Source organism: Castor canadensis, chromosome 5 (assembly GCF_047511655.1).
Source record: "Castor canadensis chromosome 5, mCasCan1.hap1v2, whole genome shotgun sequence".
In the NCBI taxonomy this organism is placed as follows: domain Eukaryota; kingdom Metazoa; phylum Chordata; class Mammalia; order Rodentia; family Castoridae; genus Castor; species Castor canadensis.
This window is the reverse complement of record NC_133390.1, coordinates 153,476,372-153,492,612: the sequence shown is the minus strand read 5'-3', so window position 1 is coordinate 153,492,612 and position 16,241 is coordinate 153,476,372. Positions and strand designations below refer to the sequence as shown.

Below are 16,241 nucleotides of genomic sequence, written 5' to 3'. Positions count from 1 at the left end.
GGAAGCTGGCGCGGCTTGGGACCCCGACTTCCGGCCGGGCCCGGTGGGCTTCTCTGTCCCGCCGACCTGTGGTCTGCGCACTTAGCGTCCTCCTTCTCGTACATGACGGGGTGACACAGGACACCCGTGCATTTTGTTGCTTTATTTTCAGTCGCCATATTTAATTTGTTAAAATTTGAAAATAGCACTAAAGGAGAATATATGACTCTATATCAAACAAGGACCTGAATTTAACAAGAGGTTGAGAAACAATTCTGGGGAATCCGTATCCAAAAGTTTTTGTGTCTAAATGGTTGGTTGGTTGGGGGGTGGGGGTTGTTACTGATTTGGTTTTCTGGTGGGACTGGGGTTTGAACTGGGGGCTTTACGCTGTTACTCTTTTACCCAGTACTCACCGAACGGGCATGAGACATTAAATGACACACAGTGCACGGGAGCTGCATGTTTGTGTTTTCCTGTCAGTGTCCTAACCTGCCAGTTAGTTGCGGTGTTTTAATCAAATGCCCTTATTTTTCCTGTAAGGTCTTGTACTTTGCTCAGAGCAGTTGTTTCTCTTACACCAATACTGCTTAATAATAGGAAAGTTCAGCCAGTACTATTGAAAAGTTACTTAATCAATCTTTTAAGTTAGGAGGAAGTGATACCATCTTCCTCTAACTGTTATGGAGCCTTCTCCAAAGGCCATAACAATGAATAACTTGCCCTTGCCGCCTGTGTGTTCAGTGTGAGACTGGGTAAATTGAATGTCAGTTTCCTAGGCCTACAAATCCTCCAATATAAAGGTCCTGACCCGAGGTCCACAGAGCTCTGTTTGTCCATGAGTAGACATCAATACTGTGAACCTAGGTATAAAAAATCCAGAAACTTTTATTCTCTTAACCTCTTAACAAATTAAGCACTTCCTTTCATTCTGAATGTAGGTCATAGATCACAGTAATATCCTTGATTTTTTTCAACTAAAAGAGATGATAGTTATTTTTCATACACATTTCATTTATGACCTATATCTTGAAAGATCTCTTACTCTCATTCCTACTTTTACATCATTTGACCTAACTAGATCATGTTATTTTTTGGATTAATAAAACAGTACACATTACAAGGTAGCTTTCTTTTTAACATATATCAACAACGGGTTTTCTTTGTAAGCCTATTTATTTTACTTTATGCATTTAAAATAAATGCATAAGAAGGGATCCAAAGGAATCATGGCACACAAAGGATTCACAATTTCTGCCATGTCAGGCCTATGGGTCGTTTTCCATAACCTTGAAGCCTGAGAAAGATTCTTGAAAGAGGAAGAATTGCACCTGATGGAACTGCACCTAAGGGAAAATGGAAGTATAAGCAAAGGTGGTACCTTAGGTCAGGTTGCCTAGAAGCAGAACCCAACATAGTTATGCAAGGAACTTATGAAGGAGTATTCTCAGAAGAAACATGAATAAAAAGAAAAGGGCAGGAGGAGGAGCTTAGCAATATATTGCCTCAGCTGGAGCCTACCTGAGCCTGATCTCCTGTGGATCTCTGGAGTATGAATAATGTCTAAATTTGTCCCATTTGAGGTAAGACTTACTAACAGTGCATGACATAGGCCAGGGATAACCCTCTTTGAGAAGGAGGAGGTTGCCAGCAGTCAATGACCAACATCTGAAGCAGTTGGGGGCCTGGATGAACCAGCTGACAAGGAGGATCTTAACAAGGCAACTACTACATTATGGAGGTGAGAATGAACACCGTGTCTGAGAAATGGGGAGACTAGCCAACATGTGTAAGGAGGTGAGGTATATACAGTGAGTAATAGCAAGAAGTAAGACTTGTAAGTTCTAAGGCTTCTCTGTAAGGCTGAGAGAAATGGAGAGAGATTAATGAGCAATACTAGGGATCCTGTTGAGGTCGAAACCATGAAAATTATCATGGTATGGTTATATATGATTTCATGGAGAAAACGAACACTTGGGATCATCTAAAATGTGATATTCTTCCAGAAAGAGGTAAAAAAAGAGTTGAGAGGGCTGGAAAAATGGGATCAGGAGGTAAGTGAAGATAGTCAGAAGAGATCCATCTAATTGATAGGTGAGAAAAGATCAGACCCGCGGCTCTGAAAAATAGTACTTGTGGGAAGTTGTTGAGCACGTAAGATGGAAGTAAAGGAGCATTCCTCCATCAAGATTTTTGTAGGTAGAACAGATGCAAGTGGTAATGAAGTCACATGCGGGATTCTGGGAGTGGATAACAAGGAGAGCTTGAGGAGACTTTGAAGGTAAGGAATGATACCCACAATATTGAATGGGTCATCCTTGTCAAGTGCGAGTCAGCCAACGCAGTGGCCTCTGTTGGGGCAGAGAAGGATCCTCATCATTAGCTCATAATCATAATATGGCTGCTGCTGCTCTGGACATCACTTTTGCATTCACAGCTAGAAAATGGATAAAAGAGCAGTCTCAGTCACACTCTTTATCAGAAATGTCAAAGCTAGGCTGGGCATAGTGGTACACGTCTATAATCCCAACTATGCAAGAGGTATAAGTAGAAGGATCATGGTTCAAGGCTGGTCCAGGCAAAAAGCATCTGAAAAATAACTAAAGCAAAAAGAGCTAGGAGCATGGCTTAACTGGTAGAGTACCTGCCTAGCAAGCACAAGGCTCTGAATTCAACCCCACCCCACTGCCATTTTAAAAAGTCAAAGCTTGCCCAGAAACATTCTCAGCAGATTTTTTGGTTATCACACACTAGAACCAGATCTATGATTGCTCCCACTGCAAGGGAAGCTGGGAAAGAGGTTTGTCCAGATTGACTTAAGCCAATTCTTCACATGTTGGCTTCATCTTAGAATCACCTGGGAACCTTTAAAAATTACCTGCCTGAGCCAGACATGGTGTTCATGCCTGTAATTCCAGCTACTTGGGAGGCAGAGATAGGAGGATTGCAGTTTGAGGCCAGTTTGGGCAAAATTAGTGAGACCCTGCCTCAAAACGCATCTTGATATAGTGGTACATATCTATAATCCCAACTACTAGGGAGGGAGTGGTAGGAGAATTGTCCAAGGCAACCCAGGTAAAAGTGAGAGACCTTATATGAAAACCAAACTAAAAAGCAAAAGGACATGGCTCAAGTAGTGAAGTGTGGTTGCCTAGCCAGTGTGAGGCCCTGAGTTCAATCCCCAGTACTGCCCAAACAAATCTTCCTGGGCCTCACCTCAAGAGAATTTGATGTGACTTGTTTGGGTTGGAGCCTAAACATTGGTGTTTTGTTTTTGTTTTTTAAAGATTCCTGGATGACTCTAAAAAGTCAACTTGAGTTGAGAACCAGACACTTATAATGATCATGACCCTTCATCTGGAGTTGAGCTGGTGTATCAGGATTGGGTTCAGCTTCAAAGGATAATACACAGCATACCCACAGCCTAAACAAAAGAGGCATTTAATTCTGACATAAAACTTTGGGGATAGATGATCTGAGGCTGAAATGGTCTACTGCAGTGTCGGAGGCACAAACTCATTAACACACTGGTCTACTTTGCATGATTTCCACTCCCAAGGTCATTCAAGAGCCAAGATATTTATCCAGTTCCCGTATTCTAACCAGCAAGAAAAAGGACAGGGAAGGAGAAGAACAGAGGCCCCTGCCCTTTAATGCACTTTAAAGTGGCTTGTGCTAGTTGTGCCTACCTTCTGTATATTCAGAAATGCATCCATCTTTCCCTTCAAAGATGTAGGTTTCGGGCTGGTGGAGTGGCTCAAGTGGTAGAGTGCCTGCCCAGCAAGCATGAGGCCCTGAGTTCAAACCCCAATTCCACAAAAAAAAAAAGCTCTAGGTTTCATTTCACAAGGCCTCCTCTGTCCTAACACGCTAAGCATATTCTCAGGTGTTTTTTTGGTTTTTTTTCAAATGTTCAAATTTTTTTGTGTTAGTGTTGCTTAGGTAATTAATCTGAAATTTAGTTTCATAAAAGGTGAAAGATAAAGCCTTAACTTTCATTTCCCAAAAAATTTTAGCTAACTTGTCTTATCTTTTCCTCCAGGTAGGAAACTCTACCCCTATCAAATATGGTGCCCCTCAACTTATGATAGGATTGCATCCCAATAAACACATTGTAAATTGAAAATATTGTGGGGTTTTTTGTTGTTGTTTTTTTTTCCTGGAAATTGAACCCAGGGTCTCGTACATGCTGTGCAAGCACTCTGCCACTTGACCTATGCCCTCAGCCTGTAAGTTGAAAATATTGTCAAGTCAAAAATGCATTTATATTTGTTTTTTTCAAAAATGCTTTTAATACAACTCACTCACCAAATATCATAACTTAGCCTAGCCAACCTTAAATGTGTTTAGAACACATATGTTAACCTATAGCTGAGCAAAATCATCTAACACAAAGCCTATTTTATAACAGAGTATTGAATAGCTCATGTAACTGTATTGAAAGAAAAAAAACCAGAATAGTTGTATGGGTACACTTTTGCACCATGGTGAAGTTGAAAGATCATAAGTTCCACTGTCATAAGTCAGGAAACATCTCTTCTAAATTCCTATTTAGAAGATTTATTTAGATCAAACCGTGTGAAAATGCTGGTATCTGTCATCTCACCCAGCTTTATTTTCTTAATTATACCTTCTACTACTAAACATCATTTTACACATTTATTCTTTACACATATTATTGCTTGTGTTTTTGTTAGCACCTCCCTTCAGGACAAAAAGCAGATTTGCTTACTTCGTGCTATAAAAGAGGTGGGTTCCCTAAACTTGGCATACTTCCAGTATCACACAAATCTACTCGACAAACAGCATCTACTGGACCCCTGGGGGAGTTGGGGAAAGAGGGAGGCAATGTAAACATTATGCTTATGCTTTCTGCTGTGCTGTGAGCAGTAAAGTCCTTTGTCTCTGACTCAGGAGGCTTATCTTTGTCAGCATCCATGAAACAGTAAAAGTCTTTAGGTGTTATGGTTTGGATATGAAATGTCCCTGTAAAAGTTTCAAGTGTTGAAAGCTTGGTTCCCGGACAACGGCATTATTGAAAAATGATTGGGTCATAAGGGTGCTAACCTCATCTGTGGATTAATGAATTGATGGGCTCATAGCTGAATGGGCAATGGGGGCCTACTTGTTGGAAATGTGTGGTCTTTGAAGGATGTATCTTCTCCCCAGACCCTTCCTCTCTCCCCTCTCCCTTTCTCTGCTTCCAGGCTACCATTCAGCCAGCCGATTCCCTCTGCCAGGCCCTTCCGCTATAATGTTTCTGCCTTGCCACAGGCATAAAGGCACTGGAGCCAATTGACTGTGCTCTGAAACTATGAGCCAAAATAAACCTTTCCTCCTTTAAACCATTTCTCTCAGGTATTTTGTCACAGTGGTGAAAAGGTGGCTAACTCACCCCTGTGTGCATATATTACATACCTTGGTCTGTTTTCCCATAAGGTTAAAAAAAATTTGCAGCAGAAAAAGTAGATAAAAGTAGTCCTAGTAGGTGGGGGCTTCTGGTCAATTCAATGGCTGACATTGCTGAATGTATCATTAGTACTGAGGCTTGCATAGGCTTGCACTGTGGACGGCCATATCAGAGGGAAATTCACACATTCAGAGAATGCTGCATGTAGAAGGGTGATTCCTGAACCTTCTTGGATGATCCAGAAGAAATAGTACAGATTTGCAAGAAAAGAGATTGGAACTTTATTATTTTTTTAATTGTTTTATTATTCATATGTGCATACAACACTTGGGTCATTTCTCCCCCCTGCCCCCACCCCCTCCGGAGATTGGAACTTTAAAGACTCAAAGGCAGAGTATTCAAGGCCATTTGCCAGCCTAACAGCGCCACCTGCTGGACATGGTCACTAAGCACATCCTCCTTTAAAAAGAAAAAAGAAAAAAACTTACTAACTTGCTACTAACTGAAGAGGTGCAGTGACTGTCCATCCTGACACCCTCCATTTTGGGATGTGTCAATTTGGATTTGGTGGCTATTAAGAGGAAGGCACAAATATAAATGTTACATTCAAGAGAATGGTTGGCCTGGCACAAACATTATCTAGTTTTACATGAAAAAACTAACAGCAAAAATTGCTTTGGGGAAAATTTTATTCTTCACTTGACCACCTGAGGCAAAGCTGCTGGATCAATGGAGCCCTTAAGTCACAGAGGGTCTCATAAGTGTCTGGCCTGGTCTGCTGGTGGTTCAGCTAAGCTGGCACCTTATGGTATCCATGTTCAAACTAGAACACCTGATGCATGATTAAAAGCAGGTATGGTCTCTCTGCCCAGTGGATAGAACTCAAGACAGTGCTGATGGACCTGGCCATTGTGCCTCTTGATAAGGCTCGCTACATTTCCACTACCTTTTTTTTTTAATCATTGCCTTTTGTGCTGTTGTGGATGGCTTAGCCATCTTGTTCATAAGACTGCCAGATTACACATTCCTCACTGGAGCCACAAATTGTGGAAACAAATTAAGCTGCCGGCCAGATAGTCTGGGTCACTGATGAAGATGCCCATGGTAAAGGTGCTTTTATGATAAGACCAACTGGAACTGGGATGCTGGTCCACCCTTCGCTGCCCATACCACCACCATCAGTACCAGGATCCATCATCAAACGAGACCTCACAACTCATCTGCCATAATGGGCTAGACACAAAGTTAAGAATGCTATCTATATTTCTGATGCAGAAGCCATCACTGCATGCCAATCAAGGATCACCTCTTCTCAGCCACTCCCTGGGTAATGATCAGGACAGAAGTGGTAGGGGTTCTATAAAGCCATTCTCAAAAGCTAGGATCTGACCATTCCCGAAGGCGGTGCTTCTCCCTGCCCTCCACCAATAGCAAACCCAGATCAGTGTGGTTGGTACACCCTCCAAGTGTTGGCCTGCAAAAGGAGTCCTAGGGGACTCAAACTTGGTTCTAATTCTGATTGATCACCTGAGTTCTCTTCATGGATTAACATGGTTCTAGGTCATAAAGGTAATGCCCACTTAGTTGAGTACACCACTTACCAAGTCCCGCTCACACTGGCCTACAGAAGCAAAGGTGGGAGATACAGCAGGTCTCTGTATATGTTGTGAAAATGCTCTCGTCCCTCTCATGTTTGGCCCATCCAAATGACAGATCTGGATATGAGTAGGGAACGATTGAAGAAAAGATGAAGTTAGAGCTACTGACATATGGGTGCACTGTTTTCATGGCCATTGAAGCCTGGTGAAAAGACACTTTAGACACGAGCAGGTGCGGGGGGCTGGTGATTAGCACACCCTTTGTCCCCGAGATTCAGCACTGCAGCCTAGAAAAATCATCATTTGGTTCATCTGAGTCAAGCAGCAGTTGTGGCTGACAACCGAACTCTTGTAAATTTATCATGCTGCCCATGCTATGAAAACAGAAATTCATATGGGCGGGACAGTCCTGAACTATTTGGTGTGCCCTTTGACAGCCAGCATGGCACCCCTGAACATGGAACCTCCTCCTCCCCTACACATGCACAAACACATCATCCAGCACAACTTTGTTTCAAGCTGACTAGTACAAATGCAGGTACCTTTTCTTTCTATCACCCAGTTGACCTTGATTCATGTATGGTGACCAAAGAGGAAGCTGTTTGGTGACATTCCCTATGTGGTTTAACCAAATCAGTGTGATGATGATCCAAATCAGATTCAACAACAAATCCCAAATTGAGCTGACATGTGGCCATTTGTGTTGTATGTTTGTATGTGGGCCAAAGACTGTCCATTAGGGATGGGGACTGCTTTTTGGCTTATCTATTGCTTCCTATAATGATTGCAATGACACCAAAGATCAGCAGATGAGTCTAAAACTCATTTGTTCACATTGTAATGGATAATAGCCTAGCCTTGGACTCTCCTGACTGTCTGAAACAAAATCTACTGGTCCCCTTGAGACTTATTCACAGGTGACTGAATCTGAAACTCTGGACGGCATGATTAAAGCTAATACTGCAGGTTGGCCTCATCATCCTGCTTGAAGTTCTGTTCATTGTAACCTTAATCAAATCCTTTATGAGACAAATTGAATGGATTTGGTCCCAGCCTAGGTTGATCAGGTTAATTGCAGTGACAGGTTGAGTGACATATTCATGTGGATATTCAAGTTTAGCCAAGAATGTGTAGTGCCAGCTGTTGGGAGAAGCAGGTCTCCACAGGTCTTGAGCATCCCTGCACATTTTTACTGGTTATGCTAAGAATACAAGGCCCCGTGTATTCTTTGCCTCAGCTGATTCTCAGTGTTGTATGTGCAACAAGCAACCTTGAGGAAAACAGCAATGTCTCTCTCCAAGACAAAAAGCAACCATTTATACAAAGGTTGCGTTCTCCGTGTTGTGCTCTTCACATGGGACACAGGCCTATGGTATGTACAGTATCCACAGGGCTCTTCTGCATTGCTCCTGTGGAACTTGAGGGATCAGGGAGCCGACACAAACATGATGCTTTTGCTGCTTTTGTGCTGTGAGTAATAAAGTTCTTTGTTTATAATCCAGGAATCCCAAGTCTTCTGCCAGAGTTTATGAAATGATAACGTGTTAATTTATTACCTTGAAAATAAGGCAAAATTAAATCCCAGATACTAACATGTAGTGGGGAGAGTAAACAGCAACTGCTAAATAGCTTTAGGGGAAAGGATGCTCTTGAATATCGTCTTAGCCAGCTTCGGTTACCATAAAAAAAATACCACGGATGGAGTGGTTTAAAAAACAAAATTCTTTTCTCAGAATTCTGAAGCCTGAGAAGTCCAAGATCAAGGTACTGACTAAGTTCTTGGCAAGGACTCTGTTCCTGGTTTGCAGATGTTCACCTTTTTTTGTTTGTTTTTGTTGTTTTGTTTGTAGTACTGGGGTTTGAACTCAGGAATTTGTGCTTCTCAGTCAAGTGCTGCTCTCCTGCTTGAGGCATGCCTCCAGCCCCAGATGGTCACCCTTTCACTGTGTCTCACACGGTAGAGATAGAGAGTTATAGTGTTGGGCACTAACCCAATCAGATTAGGTCCTTACCCTATGACTTCTTTTAACCTTTATCACCTCTTCACAAGCTCCATCTCCAAATTCAGTGACTCAGGGGTTCATATGACTATGAAAGGGACACAAACATTCAGCCCATAACAGGTGTCATCTATGTTTCAGTTAAGGTTTGAGGTGAGATAAACTTTTACAAGAAATCTTAAGGAACATGAGAAAGTTGATTAATTATGCAGAAGGAATTCTGAAGGGTGTTGGAGGTAAGAAGTGGTAGAGAATAGGTCAAGGATCAAGGAGAAACACAGCATATGGGACTGAGTATATAGCCAGTGGGATCCATAGTTTCAGAAGTGAAGGACAAAAACAGGCATGGGAATTTAAAAAAAAAAATGTAATTATCTGAGTCCATAGCTCAAGTGGTAGAGTGCTTGCCAAATATGTGTGAGGCCCTGAGTTCAACCCCCAATACAAAGAAAAAGTAAAATAAGATGAAAATAAAGTCCCTACCAAAAAGGTAATGCAACCACAGTGTACATTAAAAAAAAACTTAAGTTGAACTTATTAAAAAGTCAGTGCTAAGAATTCTACCCAGAAATGAAAACATATTATTCTTCACAAAACAATGTGAATAAATCTCAGACATAATGAGTGAAAGGCAAATACAAAAAGCTACACAATGCATGATGTCATTTACGTGAACTTCAAGAATGTTGGTATAAACATTTCATGGGGTGAGGATTCAGGAGCGGGGTTGCCGTGAGGGGTTTGCATTGACTAGAGATGCATATGAGAGAGGCTATGGAAATGTCCTATATTTTAATCTGGATAGTGATTGTATGAGTGTATATGTATGCAAAATTTTATCAAGACATGCCTGTAATAGTGTGCATTTATTACATAATACTGTGGGTTATGCCATAATTTTAAAAAGCAAAATATTTAAAAAAGGATATGTATTGGACCAAATGGATCTTCCACATACATTTCACCCACATGAAATGATATTGCCAGCAAACAGGACTGCCTGAATACAGTTTGGCACAGAATCTGGGGCCCCAATCATCCAACACACTTGTTCAAATAAAGGGAGGCATCAGTCAATGGGACCCACACAGGACTGTGCTGGAGTCAGATCTTACGGGCTTTGGAAAATCTCTTGTGCACATCTCTTCCCAACATGTTCGATAACACCTCAAGGTATTTTGAAGCAGCCATGGTAGGAACGTAGAAATTATGAAAATTGGCAAATGCTCCAAATCAGTCTTAATTTTGAGAGGCAGTGTTAAATGCTTACCACCACACCACTGGACCTCCAGCACCCCAGGCTTATCAATGAAGTAATTAAAGCTGAGTATAATGATATGACTTGCCCATTCATCTCAGGTCCCCAAACCCCAAGCCCAGGTCTTTCTACCATATGGAGCATTCCAAAGACTTGACTCCAACTGGCCAAGTGAAGGCCACGAAGGCTAAGGTGAGAGGAGTCTTTATGCTCACTCTCCCAGAGATGGGGCTAGGCAGCACAGCAGGGCCTGGGTGAGTGGATGACAGGTGGTCAGTGTGTTGAGCTCGTCCCACCCTGTGCAACCCCACACATCCAATTGGGTCATGAGTTCCTGACTTCTATGTCTCAGCTAAGTATGCTTTCCATAAATATTTATGTACTAGGCTCTGTGGATACAGAACAGAAGAAAAAAGACAAAAACTCCTGCCTGCAAAAGCTACACACCAGTAAATGGCATATCTCACTTCCCATTGGTCCTGCTTTAATTTAGGTCTTTACTGTCTCTTACCTGAACCATTCCTACCCAACTCCAGGTTCCATCAGAAGATCCAGGTTTGGAGAAGCCCAAAGTTTATAAATTGGAGGGGACAGATCCTTAAGAAGAACATATAACTGATTACATAATTATATATGACCATGTGAATATTTCAAAAGGAATCCTCAAGGGGTCTTGGGAGGGAGGCTGTGTGGATGAGACTCTGAAAATTAAGACTAAAGGAGAATCAGCCTCTGCCAAGTCGTCTCCCCACTTCACCTAGGACAAAGGGAAGAACAGCCCCCTTCCACTTATCCTCTACACTCCTCTGACCCCACACTCCATTGCTCCACTTCCTTTCCTGTTTCCCCTCAGCAATATACAAAGGAATATTTTTAACTCAACTTAAACTTATTAAAAAGTCAGTGCTAGGAATTCTACACAGAAATGAAAATTAGTAAATTATTCTTACATATAATACCATGCATAAATCTCACAGATAAAATGATAAACGAAAGGCAAATACTGTTCTGCTGTTTAAGTCCATGGTATTTTGTTATGGTAAATGCAGCCAAAGAAGACAGCATCCAAGAGCACACTTTCCCCCAAGCCCCTCTCTAGTGGTTACTATTTATTCTCTTTCACCTCACTACATCCAAGTATTTGGGATCTGATTTTTCCCTACTGTCAAACTAATAAATTAACATGTTACTTGCCCCACCACATATATAAAAATGTATATAATATATTACCTTTGGGTGCTGGGTGCTCTTCCAGTGTTAAGTTAGAAAGCTACAGGCCCTGACCCTCTGCACCTGGAGAATGAACAAAATGGACAGCATGGCTCTGAAAAGTAGCAGGGAGTGGGCATATCTCACCGCACAAAGGAAAGCAGTCCCTTCCTATCCTTCAGTGGGCATTGATTGACATGGGTTGTCTTTGAGACTATGATTGGCAGGAGTGTGGACAGCCTCAAACAGTGAGGTAACACATCTAGCCTTTGCTCCTGTCTGGAGATTGGCAAAGGGAACTCAACTCTCTCACCAAAGGGTCTGACATCTCGGCTCCCATTGTGTTACTATTTAAGATTGAATGATAATCTAGATGTCAGGAATGGGATGGAGCCTAAGTGAAGACTAGCATTTGTGGTTTTTCCTAAAGCGATTGAAGAGACTACAGGAGTCAAGGGAAGGGAAGGCTGAGAGCTGAAGTATAGGTTCAGGGAAACCTTCTGGAATGGCCCTTGCTTTTTTGTTTTCTTCGTGGACCTATGTGCATAGCTATGGTTAGTGCGTGGTATAATTCTTGTATTCTTACTTTTTAATTCCCATCAAGAATTAAAATGTGAATTCAAGGGCCTGCCTGACACACTGGGGCCTCCAGGGGGCGCTACAGCACAACACACAACCTGGGCAAGCAAGCCTCCACCTAAAACACTACCTCCTTGGATCTGTTTTCTATGGTTTGCATTGTCATTTGGCTGGAGGGTGGGGGCAGGGAGAAGTTCCCTCTTTTAATCTGAGAATGTATTGTCTTAAGACTCAGACTTACAGAAAAAATTTTCAATTCCTTAGCATGGCATGTAAGGCATGATGCCCCAGGTGCTGACACCCTCCACCTTTGAGGCAGGGCATCAAACCCACTCATTCAGCTCTGCTAGTCTTTCTATAGGCTGGTTCTTCTGTCTGAGATGCTAGCCTCCTCTCTCAGTCTGGGGACCTTCTGTGCTTGTCCCAGTACCTGCCCCTACTTCTGTAACAGCCCAGGACACTATGGAGTTATACTTCAGAGTATTTATGTCTCCCGCCACCGCTCTGTGAACTCTGTAAGGGCACAGCCTGGGTTTTATTCTTCATTTATTCTCTGGAAGTGGGCATAATAGGAACCCTTCCCCAGACATGAGCATGAAGGAGAAGGGTGAGGTCAGAGACTAGCCTGGGGGTTCCACTTGAGCCCCTACCTGGACCAGAAGAGTATGGCATTCTCTGCAGACTTGGACCAAGTGTCTTCTGTCACTATGACCCCTCTTTCCCCCAAATTCCTGTCTATGGAACTGAAAGGTGGAAAGGGGAAATTTGCAAAGGAAATAAGATATATCATGTGAAATAAAAACAGAATTCCAAGAAACAGACTTCCAACTGGATCTGAAGCAGACATACTTGACTCTGACTCCAAGGACTGACCTAGAATTTGTCCATTGGCCTCTCACTTGGGCCAAAAGGAACCCTTGTTACCCAAAAGCCTTGTTCCTCAGAGCAGCAGCTCTAACCCAGAAGCCCTTCTCTGGAACTGTAGGTCCAGCGAAGCTTCAAACACCATCCTGGTTGTTTCCTTTCTATTCCATATTGCTAGGATAGAAGAGAAACCAACACAAGTCAGGAGACTTCACCGGATGCCATTTTCCCAGGCAGGAAAGTGACATCCCACCCCAAGTTAATTCTAAGTACCTATCCTCAAATCTAACTTGGAGAGAACCTTCCAGAACCATGATGCAACACCATAAAAAGCATAGGAACCCCACTGTCTCATGACAGAAAGGTGTTGCCTATGTGAAAACATTCCTACTGGAAGTGCCAGCAAAATAAAGGGGCAGCTGAGAGTGTGGGAGCTGAATCCAGGCAATTATGAGCTCTTCGTATCAGGCAAGCAAGGAACTTATAGAGAAAGGGAAGGAAGGTAAACTGACAAGAGTAGTTGGAACAGGCATCAAAGGGCCTGGAATATTCCTAAACTGAGTCCCTAAGTGTCTATTTGAGGAGCCACTGGAGGGAGACATTTAACAGTTCCTAAGCAGGCGATGGCCCAATTCAAGCAACACTCTTAAAAAACCAACTAACCAAACAAACAAACAAAAAAAAAAAAAACAGTGGCAGGAGGATGGAGGATGTTTGGGGGTGAACAGCTGGAGACCCAGAGATAGATAAGGAAGTTGTGGGCATGAAAAGTCATATATCTATCTCCTCCAAGCCAGGGCAGAGTCCAGAGGAGGAGAATTAAGTATCACTGTTAAAGATATTCTATGTGGGCACTGAGGCAGAGAGAGGATATGGAAGATAGTATTCTTAAGAACTGAAAAACAGGTGGCTGTGGGTGGGGAGAGACAGGCTTAGAGATCACTTCCAAGCCCCAAGCTTGGTAGGCAGCAGGAGGTCATGTGTCTATACCACAGGAGAAACTCTGACTTGTGGAGAATGGACATGTGGAGACCAAGCAGCTCTACCTCAGCCTAGGGGCAGAGCCATTTGTGATAATGACCCTCCCTGGAGTCAGGTGATCCTCTCCTGCCCCACCATACAGCCCAATTTCTGTCCTCACCCAACCATGCTAGGTGATCTTTTCCCCAAAGATGCCCTCTGAGGCTGTGGGAGCACATGAATTCTCTGAGGAGAGGAAGGAAGAAGGGAGCCAGACACAGCAGCTTAGAGTGCTCAGTGGGCAGAAGGAAAAACAGACCACCCTCTGGTCATCAGGTCAGCTTCCCCAGGTGCATAGGAGGAGGTGTGTTGAGCCAATGCTGTAGGTCAGAGGGCCTGCGACTCCAGAGAGGTCATGAAGTCTGAGGGCAGAAGCAAACAGGCAGAGCTGGAAAGGAGCCAGAGTTTGAGCCCTCCAGGAATGGCTTGCTGGGATTGGCAAAGCATCCTTGGTGAGTGTTCCTGTGAACTTTTTCAGAAACAAGAGGGGCAGGGGCTGAAGAAGGAGGTGGGGAAAAGAGATCAGTTCTTGTAAGAGTGGAGAGATCTAAGAAGAGAAAAGAGAGAAGATCAAGACCCAAACAGGTGATCAGATGGCACAATCTCAGGAAGTCCAGGTGATGGGACTGAGTAAGAGGTTCTACATCCATCTCTGGGTCAGGAGGAGGGAAGAGAATGGGAGGAGAGAGAAACATGGAAGGTCATTAACCTCAGGCAGTGCGGCAGGCTTCTGCCAAGGTTGCCTATGTCCACTGGATAAGAGGCCTACTGGAAATTAAAGAACCAGGGATACATGCAAAAGTTGGGGAGAGAAGTGGAGCAACTATGGAACAGCTTTGAGGGTTCTCTAAAGCCCTGCTTCTCAAACACAATGTGTATACAAATCACCTAGGACCTTATTCCAATGCAGGTTCTGGTTTGGCAGGTCTGGGCAGGGCCTAACATTCTGCATTTCTAATAAGCTCTTGGGTAGTGTCCATGCTGCTGGTCTAGGGGCCACACTGTGAGGAATAAAGTTTAAAGAGTTGGCTAGAGAGATGGCAATAGGGATTGGGAAGAATTCATCCCAGGGAGAGACCCACCTTTAATAATTCTACCTGGGGTAAAAGCTTGAGTCCTAGAAAAGTCTGGGTGGGAGTGGCAGCCCCCTGCAGGTCATGGGGAGGTGGGCATGAAGAGGAAAAGAGGTTAAGAGAGGAGGTGGGGAAACCTCTGGGGTGGGAGGAGACCCAATGATATCCCCTGGGATCCTTCATTTGGATGAATGTGGGGCAGAACACTAACTTCACACTCAAAGGTTCCACAAAAGAAGACTGAGAGTGCAAGCAGCAGCAAGGGCAGGTCACATCTCATGGTGCTCTGCAGGAAACTGCTGGACTGATTTTCCTCTTGTTCATAACCTAGCCAGGACACATCAGGCCAGACTGTGGCGAGAGGGACAGAAATGGCTCTGCCCCAGGGTCAAGGGCCAGATGATTTCTGTTGGAGAAACTAATAAAGGAGGAAAGGACTCAGAAAGGGGAGGTGGCTGTGAAGACAAGAGTTGGTGAGCTGGGCTCTGAGCCCTAATGCTGAGTCCTATGTGTGTTCAACTTGCAATCAGAAGTCAAAAGGTTTTAGAAAGGCACAGGTGGAAATGCAAATGCTTTAGGTTTTGGCAACCCAGAGACCAGCGACAGGGAGAAGGAAGGAGGTGCAGGGTCACAGTTTTGGGGACCAGAGGGAATAGACGATTGATGATAGATAGATGGATAGATGGATAGAGAGTCAGATAGATAGATAGACAAATAGATGACAGATGATATTCCTCAACAGCAGAGGTTAACCCGAGGTCGCTGGTTTACTGGGAAAGTAGCCGGGGCAGGTGAAAAACAAGAGTAAAGCTAGGAGGTGTCAATAGAGCAGCAAGTCCAGGGCGTCGGACCAAGAGAGTGCGGCGCGTACTTGGGGGAGGGAGTAGAGGCAACGAAGATGCGGGAGCTTCGTCCGGAGGCGACGGGGAGGCCCTGGCGGTTCCTGAGCACGGTGTGAAGAGCTCCTCGGCTTTGGCGAAGCTCGCTCGCTGCGCAGCCCCAGATCCTCCCTGTCCCGGCCTCCCTGTCCCCGCCGTTCCCTCCTTTTCTTTCCCGCGGCCTCCAGCAGGCCGCAACCCCCAACCCCGGCGACCGACTCGCCAGGGTCCGCCCCGCCGCGGCGGCCCGAGCCCGGCCGCTCCTCCCCCGATGATGTCACGTCCCTGGCCGCCCCTCGGCCGGCCGCACCGCCCCGCCCCCGCCTCCCCCGGCCCCCAGTCCCCTGGGCCCGCCCGCTCGCGACATCCCTCC

The 16,241-nt window shown here is 44.2% G+C and overlaps 1 long non-coding RNA gene across 2 annotated transcripts; it reads right to left on the bottom strand.

The window, feature by feature from the left end:
* Positions 1-5,713: 5,713 nt before the first annotated feature.
* LOC141423381 (uncharacterized) lies at positions 5,714-15,997 on the bottom strand. Of its 2 annotated transcripts, XR_012448189.1 has the most exons (7): positions 15,862-15,997; positions 12,907-13,071; positions 12,684-12,776; positions 11,476-11,538; positions 10,757-10,842; positions 6,991-7,104; positions 5,714-5,848 (listed from the first exon to the last, which is right to left on the bottom strand). It is a non-coding gene; the product is annotated as an uncharacterized lncRNA (long non-coding RNA). The 2 variants fall into 2 exon arrangements; XR_012448188.1 differs by having other exon boundaries at positions 12,907-15,997.
* Between the last annotated feature and the right edge of the window lie 244 nt (positions 15,998-16,241).